The sequence below is a fragment of the Lutra lutra genome, chromosome X (assembly GCF_902655055.1).
Source record: "Lutra lutra chromosome X, mLutLut1.2, whole genome shotgun sequence".
In the NCBI taxonomy this organism is placed as follows: domain Eukaryota; kingdom Metazoa; phylum Chordata; class Mammalia; order Carnivora; family Mustelidae; genus Lutra; species Lutra lutra.
This window is the reverse complement of record NC_062296.1, coordinates 14,857,407-14,872,960: the sequence shown is the minus strand read 5'-3', so window position 1 is coordinate 14,872,960 and position 15,554 is coordinate 14,857,407.

The following is a 15,554-nucleotide window of genomic DNA, read 5'->3' as shown; positions in this document are numbered from 1 at the left end:
AAACAGAACTTAGCACCCAGAAAGGCCCCTTTCTGCCTCCTTCTAGTCATGACAACCACAAGGGCAATCACTATCTTGATTTCTAATGGCGTAAATAAGTCTAGTCGTGTGGAATCATGTACTGTGAATGGCACTGTGTAGGGTTAGGGTTATTGCTGTTATGTCATGTACTCCCTGATATGATGTCCTAAAAAGGGCACTTCAGGCCTGTGATAGTCTTCCCCAAAATTCACAACCACAGTACAATCATAAGAAAATCTCAGCAAACCCAGATCAAGGGCTGCTGTACAAAATGTGTGACCTGTACTCTTCAAAACTCTCAAAGTCATGAGAAACAAGGAAAGACTGAGGAACTGTCCCAGGCTGGAGGAGACAAAGGACACATGGGGACTAAGTGCAACACACTATCCTGTATTAGATCCTAGAACAGAAAAAGGACATGAAAGAAAACACTAGTGAAATCCAAACAAAAACCCCTGTAGTTTAGTTAATAGAACAGTACTGGCCAGATTTTCTGAGTTTGGACAAAGGCACCATGGTGAATGAATGTGTTTATTGGAAGCTGGTTAAAGAACGTATGAGGAGGAAAAAAGAATGTATGGGAACTCTGTACTGTATTAACAACTTTCCTGTGAATCTAAAATTATTCACAAATAAAAAGGTTTAAAAATGGGCAAAGAATTTGCATAGACATTTCACCCAAGATGTACCAATAGCCATAAACACCTGAAAAGATGCTCAAGGTCATTAGTCAATGTGGATGGGTATATAACATGGCTAGCCACTGTGGAAAATTGGGCAGTTCCTCAAAAATGTCAAACATGAAATAACCGTATGACCCAGCGATACCACAACCCAGTAATATTTGACCAAGGTAACATGAAGTGTTATGGCTAATTGTGGCTTGAATTTCTACACTTAGAGTTCTAGATTTGATAAAGCCCTGGGAGTAGAGAAGATCCCCCCCCCCCCCGCCACTTACTGGCTTTATTAACTGTGAGGTGTGAGTTCTACCTGCTAAGACCAGGAAGACTGGAGAAGGAATCAGCTTTTGGGAGAGATTGGGATTCAGGAATTCTGTCTGGGGTTGCTGGGTCGGAAACACCTGTAAAGGGATGTCAGGCAGTTAGATATGAGACTAGAGAGGTCTGGCTATAAATAGAGTTTGTTTTTGTAGAGTTGTACCAGCCTTTAGTAAGTGCCCAGTTCTCCTGGGTGTGTTCTGCTGGCTATGGCTGCTCTAGGAAGGTGATCCCCTGGGTTGGCAAGGGTCAATTTCAATTGTTCTTTTTTCCTTCTGTGCAGTGACTCTTCAGATGGCCTGGTCTGCTATGTGAACTGCGGTGTCATGGTCACTCCATCTGAGGTGGCTGCTTTCTGAAGCAGTGCAAATGGTCATTCTCCACCAGAGTGCCCAGTCTGGGAGAAGCATTTTGCCTCCTGCTGTTCAAAGCTGCCACCAACTTCAAGGTGAGGGTAAACAAGGTGGCTTGGGGCTGGGGTTCAGCTTGAGAGTTGACTTAGACTACTCCCAGATGCTATAGGTGGACCTCGGTCACTGTGGACAGTGCCGCCCTTTTAGGGAAATCCATCATCAACATGGTCCCTCCCATAGGACAGAATATGATAAAATATCATAGAAGAGTGACTCTCCAGTTCTCAGACTGGAGATTCCTGAGTCGGAGGGAATCAGGAATGGTTCCTGGGGTTGTCATCAAGCCAATCTGCATCGCTTCTGGTGAGTCTGCGTGAGACAGGCTTACTGTTCTTGAAACAGAGGTCTGAGAGGATAGCGGAACCAAACTAGTCAGGAGAGGCATAAGAACTAAACACAGTATGAGTATGTGAGCCTGATTCGAATGAAAATTACTATAAAGAATATCATTGATAAAATTTGAATATGGACTGTATATTAGATGATAATATTGGATTAATACTATACCTCCAACACCTGATCATTTAGCTATATTTATCCCTGAGAATGTACTTTTCTCAGGAGATTCATAAGGAAGCATCTGGGGACAAAAATCACCCAGCAAAACCAGCAATAATAATGCTAAGATTATGCATGTGTGTATGCACACATGTAGAAAGAGAGAGGGGCCGGGACGTGTCTGACGCAGCAGAAGGTTAATCTTTCACAAGTCTACATTCATGAGTGTAGATGTTCACTAGCCTATACTTGAAATTCTCCCTGTCATTCTGAAAGTTTTTTCGAAGTAAAATGTTGGAGGCCGAAACAAAACAAAACAAAACAAAACAAAACAAAACAAAAAGCTGGCTTGGAAAGCCAGGAAACCTAGGCTCAGGAAGGAAAGAAAAGTCGGATGAAAACATGGGAGGGCGGTTCTGGGGTCACTGCTCAGAATAGGTATTCTCGGCTTTCTTGTCTTGCTACGTCAGGAAGTGAGCTCAGTGTGAGTGCACAAACGGGACGCAGCTCAGAATTGAGTTTGGTTGAATGTCTCAGTCTGCTGGTGAGTGTGGAAATTGATACATTTATCCCAGTTCCTTTCCAGAAAGATAGTATCAGGAAGGCTAACTCTTCCAGAGCTTTTTGTGTGTATATGCGTGCATCTCTGTATTCTTCTTTCTTTTCCCAGCCTTGTTGAGGTATAATGGACAAATAAAAATTGTACCTGTTTCAGATGTACAACACAGTGTCTTGATATACATACACATTGTTAAGTGATTATCATAATCCCACTAATTTACACATCCATCTTTTCACTTTTTTTTTTGAGTGGTGAGAACATTAAAGATCTACTCTCAGTAAAGTTCAAGTATACAATCCAGTATTACTAACTGTACCTTTGCTTAAATGTAATTTCATTTCATTTTAGAGCAATGAATTTTCATTTCATTTCATTTCATTTTAGAGCAAGAGAGAGAGAGAGTGCATGTGAGCAGGGTGGGGAGGGGCAGAGGGAGAGAGAGAGAGAATCTTAAGCAGGTTCCACGCCCAGTGCAAAGCTCAATGTGAGGCTCGATCTCATGACCCTGAGATCCTGAGTTGAGCTGAAACCAAGGGTCAGATGCTCAACTGCCCGAGCCATCCAGGTGCCCCAAAGATACATTTCTTAATACATATAGTAAACAGACATACAGCTCAAGGCACCAGCTCTCCCTGGCTTCAACAGCCACCTCTAGGGAAATAATTCAAAAATTTGTATTTGAAGCCACCTTGTAGTAGAAACTAAGATGTCTAATCGCAGAGAAATAGCCAACAAGGGAAGATGAAAAGAAGTTCTAAAGTGGAATGGAGAGCACTGACAATAAAAAGCTACAGAGAAAAAAACCCTTCAAAGAGAAGAGAGTGTCCTATAGTCTGGAACTGCTTTGATCAATATGGTAGCCACTGGCCACAAGTGGCTTTTTAAATTTCAGTTAAATGAAATTAAAACTTTAGCCCTTCGTCCCACCAGGCACATTTCAAGTGATCAGCATCCACATGTACTTAGTGGCCACTGTCTTGGGCAGCACGCATACACACCATTTTCAGAGCTGCAGAAAATTCTGTCAGACAGCATTGGGCTGAACATCAAGCAAGATAGGGACCATCGTCCAGTGGCCCCTGGACAGTTAAAATGGAACAGTTGCGCATTTTAATAGGAAAGAAGGATGGGCAGAACTGAGGATAGGTCTGTAGGTTTGGTGGCAGGAAGTTAAGCAAACCTGTATCTAAGGCTTTCAATTTGTAATGTGAATTTGAACGTTCCTTTGCTGGGCGTGAAGGGGGAGGTGGCTATGGGACATGGGGGTATGAAGAGAAGGAAGTCTTGACATGACATCTATGGAAAGTAGGAATGAGAACATGTGGCTAGAGCCCTTGGAGGGATCACGGTTTGGAGAACCACCAGGCTTGCCAAATAGTACTGACAGCAGAAGTCAGTACTGGGGCAAGGTGTGAGGACAGCTAAGAAGGTTTGCAGTCACAGAGAAGGTTGAGAGAGCTGACTGGAGGAGCCATCTTACCGTCGTAAGAGTGTTGGTATAGCTGGATAGTCAATGAGCAGTTTTGACTGGGACATCAAGAGGTACTAGATATTGAAATGATTAATGAGACAGGCCAACCTGTCTGAATTGCAAAGTAGAAAACCAAGAACTGACTTCAGAACTCTTCAATGCTTCACCCACAGTAAGGATATAGGAGGATCTGGTTGTTGGAGATTAGGGGAGGATTTATAAGGAAGATTTCTCTCAAGAGGCCTGTGCTTGGGGCACCTGGGTGGCTCAGTGGGTTAAAGCCTCTGCCTTTGGCTCAAGTCATGATCCCAGGGTCCTGGGATCGAGCCCCGCATCAGGCTCTCTGCTCAGCGGGGAGTCTGCTTCCTCCTCTCTCTCTGCCTGCCTCTCTGCCTACTTGTGATCGCTCTCTGTCAAATAAATAAATAAAATATTTAAAAAGAGGCCTGTGGGGGCACCTGGGTGGCTCAGTGGGTTAAGCCGCTGCCTTCGGCTCAGGTCATGATCTCAGGGTCCTGGGATCGAGCTCCACATCGGGCTCTCTGCTCAGCAGGGAGCCTGCTTCCTCCTCTCTCTCTACCTGCCTCTCTGCCTGCTTGTGATCGCTCTCTGTCAAATAAATAAATAAAATATTTAAAAAGAGGCCTGTGGGGGCACCTGGGTGGCTCAGTGGGTTAAGCCGCTGCCTTCGGCTCAGGTCATGATCTCAGGGTCCTGGGATCGAGCTCCGCATCGGGCTCTCTGCTCAGCAGGGAGCCTGCTTCCTCCTCTCTCTCTACCTGCCTCTCTGCCTGCTTGTGATCTCTCTCTGTCAAATAAATAAATAAAATCTTTAAAAAAAAAAAAAAGAGGCCTGTGCTGTGAGCCTCTCTCCCCAGAAGGAGGGGTGGAGGGTGCTTCTCCCTCCCAGGAGGGAGGAATGTGAAGAGATGACATAGAGGGCTTCCTCGGTGTCACCTGCAGTTAGGAAGGCATGAGGAAAAGATAGCTGACTCTCATTTGGAGACCCCAAGAAGCTGGCCATTTTGCTCTAACAGCAGGAGCACGTGGGGGTGTGTCGCTGTTGTGCCGGGAAATGCCTGTGCCCCCAGGAGGCTGCCGGAAGCAGGGATGTAGAAATGTCCACAGGCACCAGACAAGGGCCACGCATGCACGCACGCACAGGAGATCTGCAGGCTAGTGGTCTGCAACGTGGGGCCTTAAAAGCAGCCAGGAATCACAGAAACATCCATAGAAGGGTTGATTTTAAACATCTTTGGGGCCCAGAGAATGCAAAGCTGGTTCACTACGGTATCAGTCAAGAAAAAACTTCCCTGTCTCCCTTACCTCTTCTCCAGCTCCTTGCTCTGCCTTGGACCTATGGTGGCTAGACAGAGCAAAATAAAAAGCCCAGTTAAATTCGAATCAGAAGGAGATAGTGAATGCCTTTTTATTCTGGGACTTCTGTCTGTCCACCTTACTGATTGCATCTGTAGATGTGCTAAACCACTGGCAACATTTGCTTCCAATAGCACAGCGAACTCTGACTTTTAACGCCTTTTCAATTTTGTTTGAACCCTTATAAATATGAATTACTTTGATCCTCAAAATCAGTAAATCTCTTTTTTTTGAAACTGATCTTTTCCCTCTGTATTTCACGAACATGTTTCCATTGTAGTATTCCTCTCAAAAGTGGTTTCTAATGGCTGGTGAGTATTTCATTATATGGCTAGAGCATAAACTCTACAGGGCCCTGATCCTGGTTGTTCTATATGTTACTTATACACATCACATTGCCATGAAATCTTTGTAGTTTAATCTTTTTTATTATTATTTTTATTAGCATATAATGTATTATTTGCCCCAGGGGTACAGGTCTGTGAATCTTCAGGCTTATATCCTTCACAGCCCTCACCATAGCACATACCTTCCCCAGTGTCCATAACTTGTAGTTTAATCTTTGTGCCCATCTCCTTAATCACTACCTTAGGGTCCATTCCCAGCAATGGAATAACTGAGCCCAAGAGTTACTGTGCATGTTTTTAAGCTTTACAAAATTCCCTCCCCAAAGGCTGTTTACCTATATACCTCAGCCCCATTACAGGCAATTATCAGTAGGTATCTCATGGTTTTGATTGTCATTTCTTTTATTATTCATGAAAATGAATATTTTTCAAGTGTTTGTCAGCTGATTATATTTTCACATTAGTCTGATGGCTCTAGCAGGCAGATATGAAATGGAAGGGCACAAGGGGGGGTTTGCTGTATATCACAGTGACTTTTGCCAGAGTAAATCCTTCCTGGTTATTTTACTATTAATATTTTTTCATAATTTATTCACCCATTGACAAACAGTTACATAGTGCCTGCCATGAACACGGGTCAATGCTGGGCCATTTAAAAAGGTAATAATAAGCATTGGGAATAATTTCAACCAATATAATAAAGCTAGTGGATCCCAGATGTTCCAGGAACATCTCGGCCATATAACCCCTTCAGAGGAATGAGCCTGTCTGGGTGGGTAAGTGTTCTAGGTACTTTGAGATTTATACACCAACTTTAAAATTGTAAATGGCTATTGATGAAAATATTTCCACAAGGTACTATGTGCACCTGTGGTTACTTAAATACTGTCTGTGGCAAATGTCCCTTCTTCTCCCCTCGGTGAGATGTTATTGGTTGGGATGGCTTGAGAAACTGAGTATCAAGCTTCTCATGCTGAGTGGCTGTTCCTGTCTCAGCCATCATCCCTCTAGCTTCTCCAGTCCTACTTGGACCCTCTGCAGTGTCTGCTGTCAGTGATGTCCATTTCTTTCTTTTTTTTTTTTAAGATTTTATTTATTTATTTGACAGACAGAGATCACAGGTAGGCAGAGGCAGACAGAGAGAGAGAGAGGGAGAAGCAGACTCCCTGCTGAGCAGAGAGCCTGATGCGGGGCTTGATCCCAGGACCCTGAGATCATGACCTGAGCCGAAGGCAGAGGCTTTAACCCACTGAGCCACCCAGGCGCCCCTGATGTCCATTTCTTATTGGTTTCTTCTGTCGCTTCTCCAATGCTCCATGCTTGCAAGTGTGAAAAATGACTTTTTCTATATATTGCCAGCTACTAAGGGCATCACTTTTCAGCGGCAACCCAAGGAGTCACCTTCCACAATCTGTCCCTCTTGGCCATTTTTTAAAGTAGGCTCTGCCTCCAGCATGGAGCCCAATGCAGGGCCCGAACTCCCAGCACTGAGATCAAGACCTGAGCAGAGATCAAGAATCAGATGCTCAACCAACTGAGCCACCCTGGTGCCCCATGGCCAAGTTGTTCAATGCTAGATGACAAGGGGTCACTTTTCCTCTATAAAACATATTTTTGAGCTGCTTCCTGAGGGTTCTAGAAGTCCAGATGCTAGGTAACAACCATATTGTACCACCCGTGGCATCAGATGAATATGACGTTTTAGACAAGGGGACCCCAACTGTGGGGTCTTAAGGCTCTTAGAGACTGGTTTGATTGATTTTCAAGCCAGTTCTATTACGGTGCTGTTGTAGGCTATTTCTGGAGAAAGCCATCTCTGACATCCACTAATTCACATTATTTCGAGACTTTCTCATCACTCTCTGAGCCCATCAGCCTCCCGGTTCCCATCTTAGGATAGTGATTGTAAGCCTCCAGGGAAATGAACCCTAGATCTTCTTCACCACATGTTTGCAGTTCCCTTTCGTAGGCAGAGGACGAGCCTATACTTTCTTATCAGTTAAGGAGTCCTGAACTGGGGGTGAAGTTGTCACCGGGGAGAAAGAAAAGAACCAAAACAATGTTTTAGGTAGGTTCTGACCCAGTGAACGTGAGTAGGCAGTAAAACTGTCTTGTTAGGAGAAAATCCTCCAGTTTTAGGAGTCTTGGTGCCTTTGAACGTTCGGACAAAGAAAATTCGAGCATGGTAAGTGCTTCACAAGGTGGCTGATTTGTGCCACCTTTAACACCCCTTCGGTGTTGTTGAAGTACCTCTTTCTTCTGACAATGTGCTGTTATGATGGGGGTAGGGGTGGGGGAATGTTTCAGGGAATGCTGTGGAGGCCGCTGTGGGAAAATCCCAAAGGCCAGAGGAGCGGGGAGGGAATGGGAGGCAGAAGGAGACGAGGGAGGGAGGGGCCTGCTCCCGCCCCAGCACCAGGGGCCCAGGGCAGTGGTCGCAGAGATGAGCAGAAAGTGCTTTCTGTCAACAACCGAAACCACCACCAACACAGCAAAGAGGAAAGTCTTTCCTCAGAGATAATTCCACCTGCCTTTGACACCAGGAGCCACACATCTGGCTTGCTGGGGCTTCGCTGAAATGGCCCCCTGTGTGGAGTTCAGAGGGAAAAATAATGAAGTAGGTTTTGCCTCTTCTCTTTACAGTCGCCCCCCCAAAAGAGTGTACATTTGATAAGGGCCAAAGTCTGTTTGTGAAAAGGAACCTCTGAGAGGAGATAGAGTACCTAAGACCAAAGCCCTTAATTTTGCCTCAAATTTTGGCTATACTGTTTCTATAGAGACCAAAGGAAAGCTTTGGCTCCCCCACTCAGCTATTAAAGTTTAGTGCATTGAAAACTGTCTTCATGCTGTGATCCCCTTTCAGGGAGGAGAATAGGGTCTGAACTAATCCATGAAAGTTGTCATGCTATGAACTAGTAGTCAAGCTTTTTCCTTTCAATTGAATCTAAGACTGTACTGTACTTCACACTTGATTGGTCCTCAGACGGAAGGGTTCAATATCCCTGCTGGAAATCAGCTCGTCTTCTTCACACAGTGCCGTTGAACGTGGAAAGAACTTATTTCTGAGGCATAATTACCAGCTCTAACATATGAAAAGTCGTAAGGATATTTCATTTCTTTCCTTTTCTCAAATTTCGGCCAAACTCTTTAGAATGCTAACTTTGATTTCCTCCTCTGACAAAGCTTGTTTACCAGACTGTGTCCCCATGCTTGGGCTCTGCGGTTTGTCATTAGACGTTGGATCTACCCATGCTCACCAGCCTTTCTTTCCTCAGGATGATAGACAGACATACAGCATAAATGTATCGAAGACAAAAAATATCTTCTGAATGCAGCCGTCAACGAGCCATTGAATGTCCTGTGGCAAAGGTAACGGGTCACTTATTTACCATGAAGACTGAGACGAGAACTCACGGAATCTGAGCAGTGCGATGCCAATTGTCTGAAGGAAAGGACGCTTTTCCTTTCCCACTCAAAGAGTTCGCTTTGTTTGTTTGCACATGTTTTAGATCAGTAACTGGTGATAGCAAAGGCAGAACAAAAGCTCTAATAACCATGAGCCGTTTGCAGTGTGAATCGACATTTCCCAAGTTAAACACTACTGTCGTGTGAATGAATACGTACAGTGTATATGATTGTTTTTAATTGAAAAAAAAAAAATGCCTTGATCTAGCTACACCAAAAGGGGGCACCAAGGTATTAAAGAAGTGGTGATGTTTTCAGAGGCTGTAAATGAAATTAAGTGAAGTTTGGAGAGGTTTTTAGTATAATTAATATGTCTACAATTTTTTAAACTTGGTATGCTGAACAGTCCGTTAGGTGGTTTCAAGTTTTGGGGTAAGACTGTTTCGGTAGGAGAATGAAATTTTCTATTGGTGTGGGGTGGTTTCTTTGGAGTTTGATGGTGCACATGCAAAAAAGGGGCACATTTTACTGGATGAGAAATAATATAAAGAAAAATTGCTTATGCGTCTCCATAGAATGTTATCGATATTAAGTCTCATGGTATTTTTCTTTGAAATTTTGGGTTATGCTGTCGTTTAAAAACAGAAGTTGGTTTCTTTGTTGTCCAGGACACTTAGGAAGTGTAGGACTGTTCGTATTCATGTTTCTGTGCCTAGATGGAAAAAAAATCAGCATCCCGTACTGGCTTCTCTGAGAGAAGGCTACAGAAAGTGGGGATCTGCAGGTTACAGCAAATAGTAGCTCATTTAGAGATCCAGGGCCATCGCTCTCAGAATTCAGAAGAAATGCATAAAGAGAATGGAAGGCATTTTCTGGAAAGCTTTTCAAATTGTATGCTTTCGTTACTCCTGCCTCATTTCTGGGATTCTAGTAAAAGAAATGTAGTGGGAGAAAACAGAGACAAAATATCCGTAATGAGCTTGTAAATATCAATATCAATGTCACCTAGGAGGGGTAAAAAGTAGTTTGGTTTCTAATTTTGTTAGTGATTGAGTAAGTGCTATTTATGGTATTTTTCCTGGCACCTCGATCCCTGCCCCATACCCTCCCCCATGTGAAATAGAGACCTTTTATATGTAATCAAATCCGAACCGGTTTGTTAGCTATTAATTCCTCTTAAACATGGAAATCAGTGGCTGCGTGAGCCTGTTTGCTCTGTATGTCTGTACCGGTTCCAAAGATGGCTGCAACCTAAACAAAATACCTTGTCTTTTCACGGACATTTTCTCCATTTATTTCTAGATGTCCAGTCCTCGCTTCTTAAAAGAAGAGAAAATGATAAATTCAGTTGAACTCGTGTTTTATAGTTTAATTTTTTTACCCAGCCTTTGGTCTTACTCATGATTTTATGCTTTGTGATGATTTATGGAATCATATATTATGCAATGCAAGACAATTTACAAGCTGCTATTATATCCCTGTAACTTTTTTGAAATATGTGGCTAATTAGTATACTGTTTAACTGGGAGAATTAGATTAAAAAAAAAAACAAATGTCTTTCAGGTTTATTTGAAACAGATGGACTTTATTTCATGGGAGTAAATATTCAGGTATAATAAATTATGGGTAGTGCAGGAAGACAGCTATAACTTTATTTTAAAATGTGGCAATATTGAGAAGTTCTTACGACTCTTGTTTGTTGGAAATAAAAATAGAATAGGGTTATTGACTTTCATGTCTTTTGCTTATCAGCAGTGCAGCAATTAGCATGTATTGAAATGTCCACTTAAAGGCAGGAAGGGAAAGTTACCATCGCTTTTTGTCTGTCTGGGTTCTCCCCATCCCGTGTGGCGTAAAGGATGTTTGGCTGGATTGTGAAATATTTAAAATGGAGTCAACAAACACTGCTCCCCCTAACTGGATATTTTCAAAGTTGTGGTCTTCTTTTTGAAAAGTAGTTGTGTAGTTAATAGTAATTGCACTGTGTCATTTCTGTTTTAAGGAATTAGTGTTCCTGGGTGTCACTGAAAAGGAAAATTCTTATTTTCAGTGCAATGCTTTGGAAACTGTTTATATACAAAGTATTGTGCGGATAGAGAGATCATGCATATATTTCATTTCTCTGTGTGCTCTTCGGGTCCTGCCCCTTTGACAAAGGGTGGAGATGAATGATTAAATCAGGTGTTATACAGTCGGGGGATACGGATCGGAAAAACCAGAACAGCCAAGATCTAAAAAAGCAATTCGTCATGATGCTGATGACCAGTGTTTTGTTGTGGCCTCAGTCTGTGCTTTGGGAGGTCTTGCCTTGGGTTGAAATATTGCTCCGTTTTGAAGAACTATGCTTCTTATTCGTATGAGGTCAGTACAGGCAAAATAATGAGTAGGTCAGTTTTTGTTCTACACTTTTCAGTTCTTCTGCATAGCATTTCTTAGGACAAGATTTCACATCAGTAAGCCATAAAGACTTGTTCTTTAGATTTTACCCCCCCCAAAGTCAATTTATTAATGCTTAAAAATCTGTCTGTCCATATGCTCAACAGCTTGTTTTTATGGTGTTTTCAAGTCACCTCTCCATGGAAGCAAATTAGTGGTCAGGTAGAGCTTCTAAAAGAACCTGAAACACAGAAAGGTCTCCAAAGGGGCTATTCTCTGTTAGGGAAGCTATCTCCAAATTTAAAAACAAAACAAAACAAAACCAAACCCCCAAAAACCCCACAAAAAACAAAAACTAAAAAAGAATCGAAACCACAGCCGCAAGGTCCCTGATCTGCCCCTAGCCCGACGTGTTTGTTGAGAACTCTGTGTAGAGGGGTTTCATAGTGGAGAGGTCGTTTCTTTTTACAGATTGATTTGCCTACACAGGCACAATCTGCAGGAGTTTTCAATCACGAGTTTTATTTATTTTTTTCCAAAATTCAGCTCAATTTCTGTATGCAGAGTGAAAGGGACATTTTGGGCTCTTTGATTATAAAGACAGGAAAACTCATAGAAACACTGATGGAATTAAGGGGGAAAGAGGTTTTAAGGCAAGTAATCAAAAGGCACATTTTCTGTTCCAATGAAATTCTCCATTCTTCTCAAAGTAGACATTCCACGTAAGAATCTTACCAAAGAGCTAACTGTGGAGACGGAAAAGTCTGCCTCTTGCTCAGCTTTCTGGTAGCACCTTTGAAAAGTTGGCTTTTTGTCTTTGAAGCAGTAAACTCCAACCTCAGAACAAAATTTGACCCTAGAGAAACTGTGCGGAACTACATGTTTTTTGTTTGTCTTCCTCTAAAACAGACAAACAAAATATCTGGGATAAAACTCGGGGACTGATTTGCCCTGTCATTCAGTAGAACTGCCATCTCTAAAGTCACTGACCTGAATGCAGCTGCTGATTAGAAATTGCGGTATTATTTGTCAGTGTGGTTGGAGCAATGTGATTTGGAGTGGGATGACCAGAATGGAATTAAAGATATGTTTCAAACTTCACACTTTAAAACATGTTCCTGAACAGTAGAGACAATACTGATTTCTCTATTTATAAAATCGAGTCCTCTCGGTTTGAACAGTGAGAACAAAGGTGCTAATCTGTAGTTCTGAGAAAGGCCAATTATGCCCTCTGCATCAGACAGGGTCTAATATGACTGATTCTAAGTAATTGCCAAATCAGATGCACATGAATGTAGTTTTATTATTTACTCAAAACCCATTAACCCAGTGTTTATGTCGTGTGGACTTGGGTGCATTTGCAAATAAGCTCACATATATAGAAATGCTCTACCTCACCTTATAAAAATGGAAAGAGACGTGCTTGGTCTGCTTGAATCCACCAGCACTGTTCAGATTTGGAATGAGCTGGTTAGGCAAGGCAGCCAAAGCTGGAATGCCTCAGGGGTCCTACACTTTGTACTATGAAAAAAATATTTTCTTAACCGTTTCCACATTTTTCATCTCATTAGATTCTGTATCAGAGTCTGAAAAAGTCGATATTCACCCCCATTTTCCAGTTGAGAAGATTGAGGCCCAGAGAAGAAGTCAAGCGACTCTCACTAAATCGTGTGGCCAGTTAGCTGCCAAAACCTAGTCGGCGTGACTTTGTTACAGTGGGCAGAGTATGCTAGCAGCCTGCAGACTTCTGCAGTGGGCGTGCAGATCATCTTGTTTGGCCCTTGAACAGCGTTACAAATATGTTTTTAAATTAGTTGCTGCCATCTAAAAATTGATAGATTTCACATTAAAAAAAATCAGGATTTCTGGATTTGTTGGGAGGGGGGAATCAAAGATTTGGCAGCCCCGCATCATCATTTCTGCGTGGCAAGCCCTCACCAGGACTGAGTTGTGCTTGCCCCCACCTCCCAGGGTAAACCACCACTTTGCCAGTCTCTAGCACATCCACCTTCTTACCTGCCTATGCCCTATGAATTTGTGAGCTTTAATGCCCCCACAACACTAAACCAATGATTATCAACCTTTCTTGCGTACCTTTCTTGAGGTCCCATTTTCACCGGAAAGAAAAATAAGTTGCCAACCCTTGGTTTAGAGCTCAGTCTTTCCCACAAGGCAGAAATCTTCAGGGGCCGGTATGGAGTGTCATTCCTCTCTGGAACCTCCCCAGATCCTAGCACAATGACTAGCACACAGGTGCTCTCAGGAAATTGCTAGGGTGGCGAGGTTGCGACCGCTATCTTCTCACTCGTTATCACCGTGCCGACCAGTAGAAAAGTCCCATAAATTGGGTTTTGAGAAAGGAAATCGACTTCTTTAGACTTGAAAATTGTAAAGCCTACTTTTCATTGAACAGAATAACTCCTCATTTAACAGAAAAATGTTGAATGTGCATCTTGCTCATTTGACCTGGAGGCATCATCTACAAGATCTCAAACAAGCATGGGTAAAACACGTCATTAAGCTAGTGCTCTGGATTCGACTACGTGCTTACCGCTGTGTAGACCCAGCCTCTATGGACTGACTACTCCAATCTGGGTGAATTACTCAGAGGATCAGGCAATCACGTGAGGTGCCTGCTTCCTTGTGACACTGGCAATCACGTGAGGTGCCTGCTTCCTTGTGACACTGGCCTGAAAAGTGCTATTTTCAATTTTCCGAGCTCTCCCCCCCCCCTAGAAATAATAATTTCAAGATGTCAGTCAGCACGATGTTATCTATGTGTTTTAGGGTGGAGAGCATGGAGTTGTAGGATGTATTTATGTGCAGCAGCCTTTCCCCTCCTCTGGACTTTTCCAGCAATTATGGTCTGTATTATTCCTGGTGTATTCACGTCCACAGGATTAGAGAATGTTCTCTGAGGTCATGTTTTAGACATGAAATGGAGGCCCAGAGAGACTCGTCCAAGGTGTCTGGCCCCCTGTGAATTGCATGTGTCCTCACGACATGATGAAGCATCAGGAGGTCAAGGACTGGGCTTTAGTCATCTTCATGCCCTTGCTAGCACTTGTTATAGTGTGTCTTACATGTAGTAGGTCCTAGTCCATATCGTGAAAAGCCATAACATTTTCCGATTGACTTGGGATACGGAGTCCATAACGATTTGGGACACCTGGGTGGCTCAGTCGTTAAGTGTCTGCCTTTGACCTGGGTCATGATCCTAGGGTCCTGGGATTGAGTTCCGCATTGGGCTCCCTGTTCAGCAGGGAGCCTGCTTCTCCCTCTCCCACTCCCCCTGCTTGTGTGCTCTCTCTCTCTCTCTTTTCTGGCAAATAAATAAATAAAATCTTTAAAACAAAATAAAAACAAAGTCCATAATGATTTCCTTGTCAGGCTTTCATTTGCAGAGGAGACCCTCGGTAGAGGCTGTGTGCTAGGATTTTCTAGTGGGCTCAAGCCAAGTGTTTGGGGGCGAATAAAATGGCCACCAAAAGGCATGCTTTTGAAAGGGATTGGATTCTGTTTCTTCAAAGAGCTTGTTTGGTGAAGGAGAGAGAGATAGAAACTTGTTTTTTTTTTCTTTTATTAGTGATCCAATAGATATCCCTTAAAAAAGATACTATGTATAAAATCTGAAGGCTCCGAAGTGATCTGATTCATTAGAGTTAATGAAATCCAGGAGAAAGTACTTCCTGAATCCCAAGACCTTTCGTAATATCCTTTACCTAATTCTTTACATGTGATTTTTCAGCTAGTAAGTGCCAGAAATAGGCCCATCTGTAGAAAGTGAGCACATTTTCCTCCACAATATGACAATGCTATCTGACAGCTATTAGAACTTGAAATTCAGGGGTTGCAAAATAATTCTTCACAAGGGTAGCTCATTTCCAATAAAAGCGTTCAGTGTTCTGTTTTTTCACTTCATTGAAATTCATTTAAAATATCTCTTCCACGGAAACACTGTTGTGTTTCTATAATCATTATATATGTGCTTTCTGGTCTTACACTTTAAAAAAAAAGGTCATAAGATCTTTTTAAAATTTAGTAGTGAGACAGCAAAAACATGGTCCATATAAATGTTGTCTC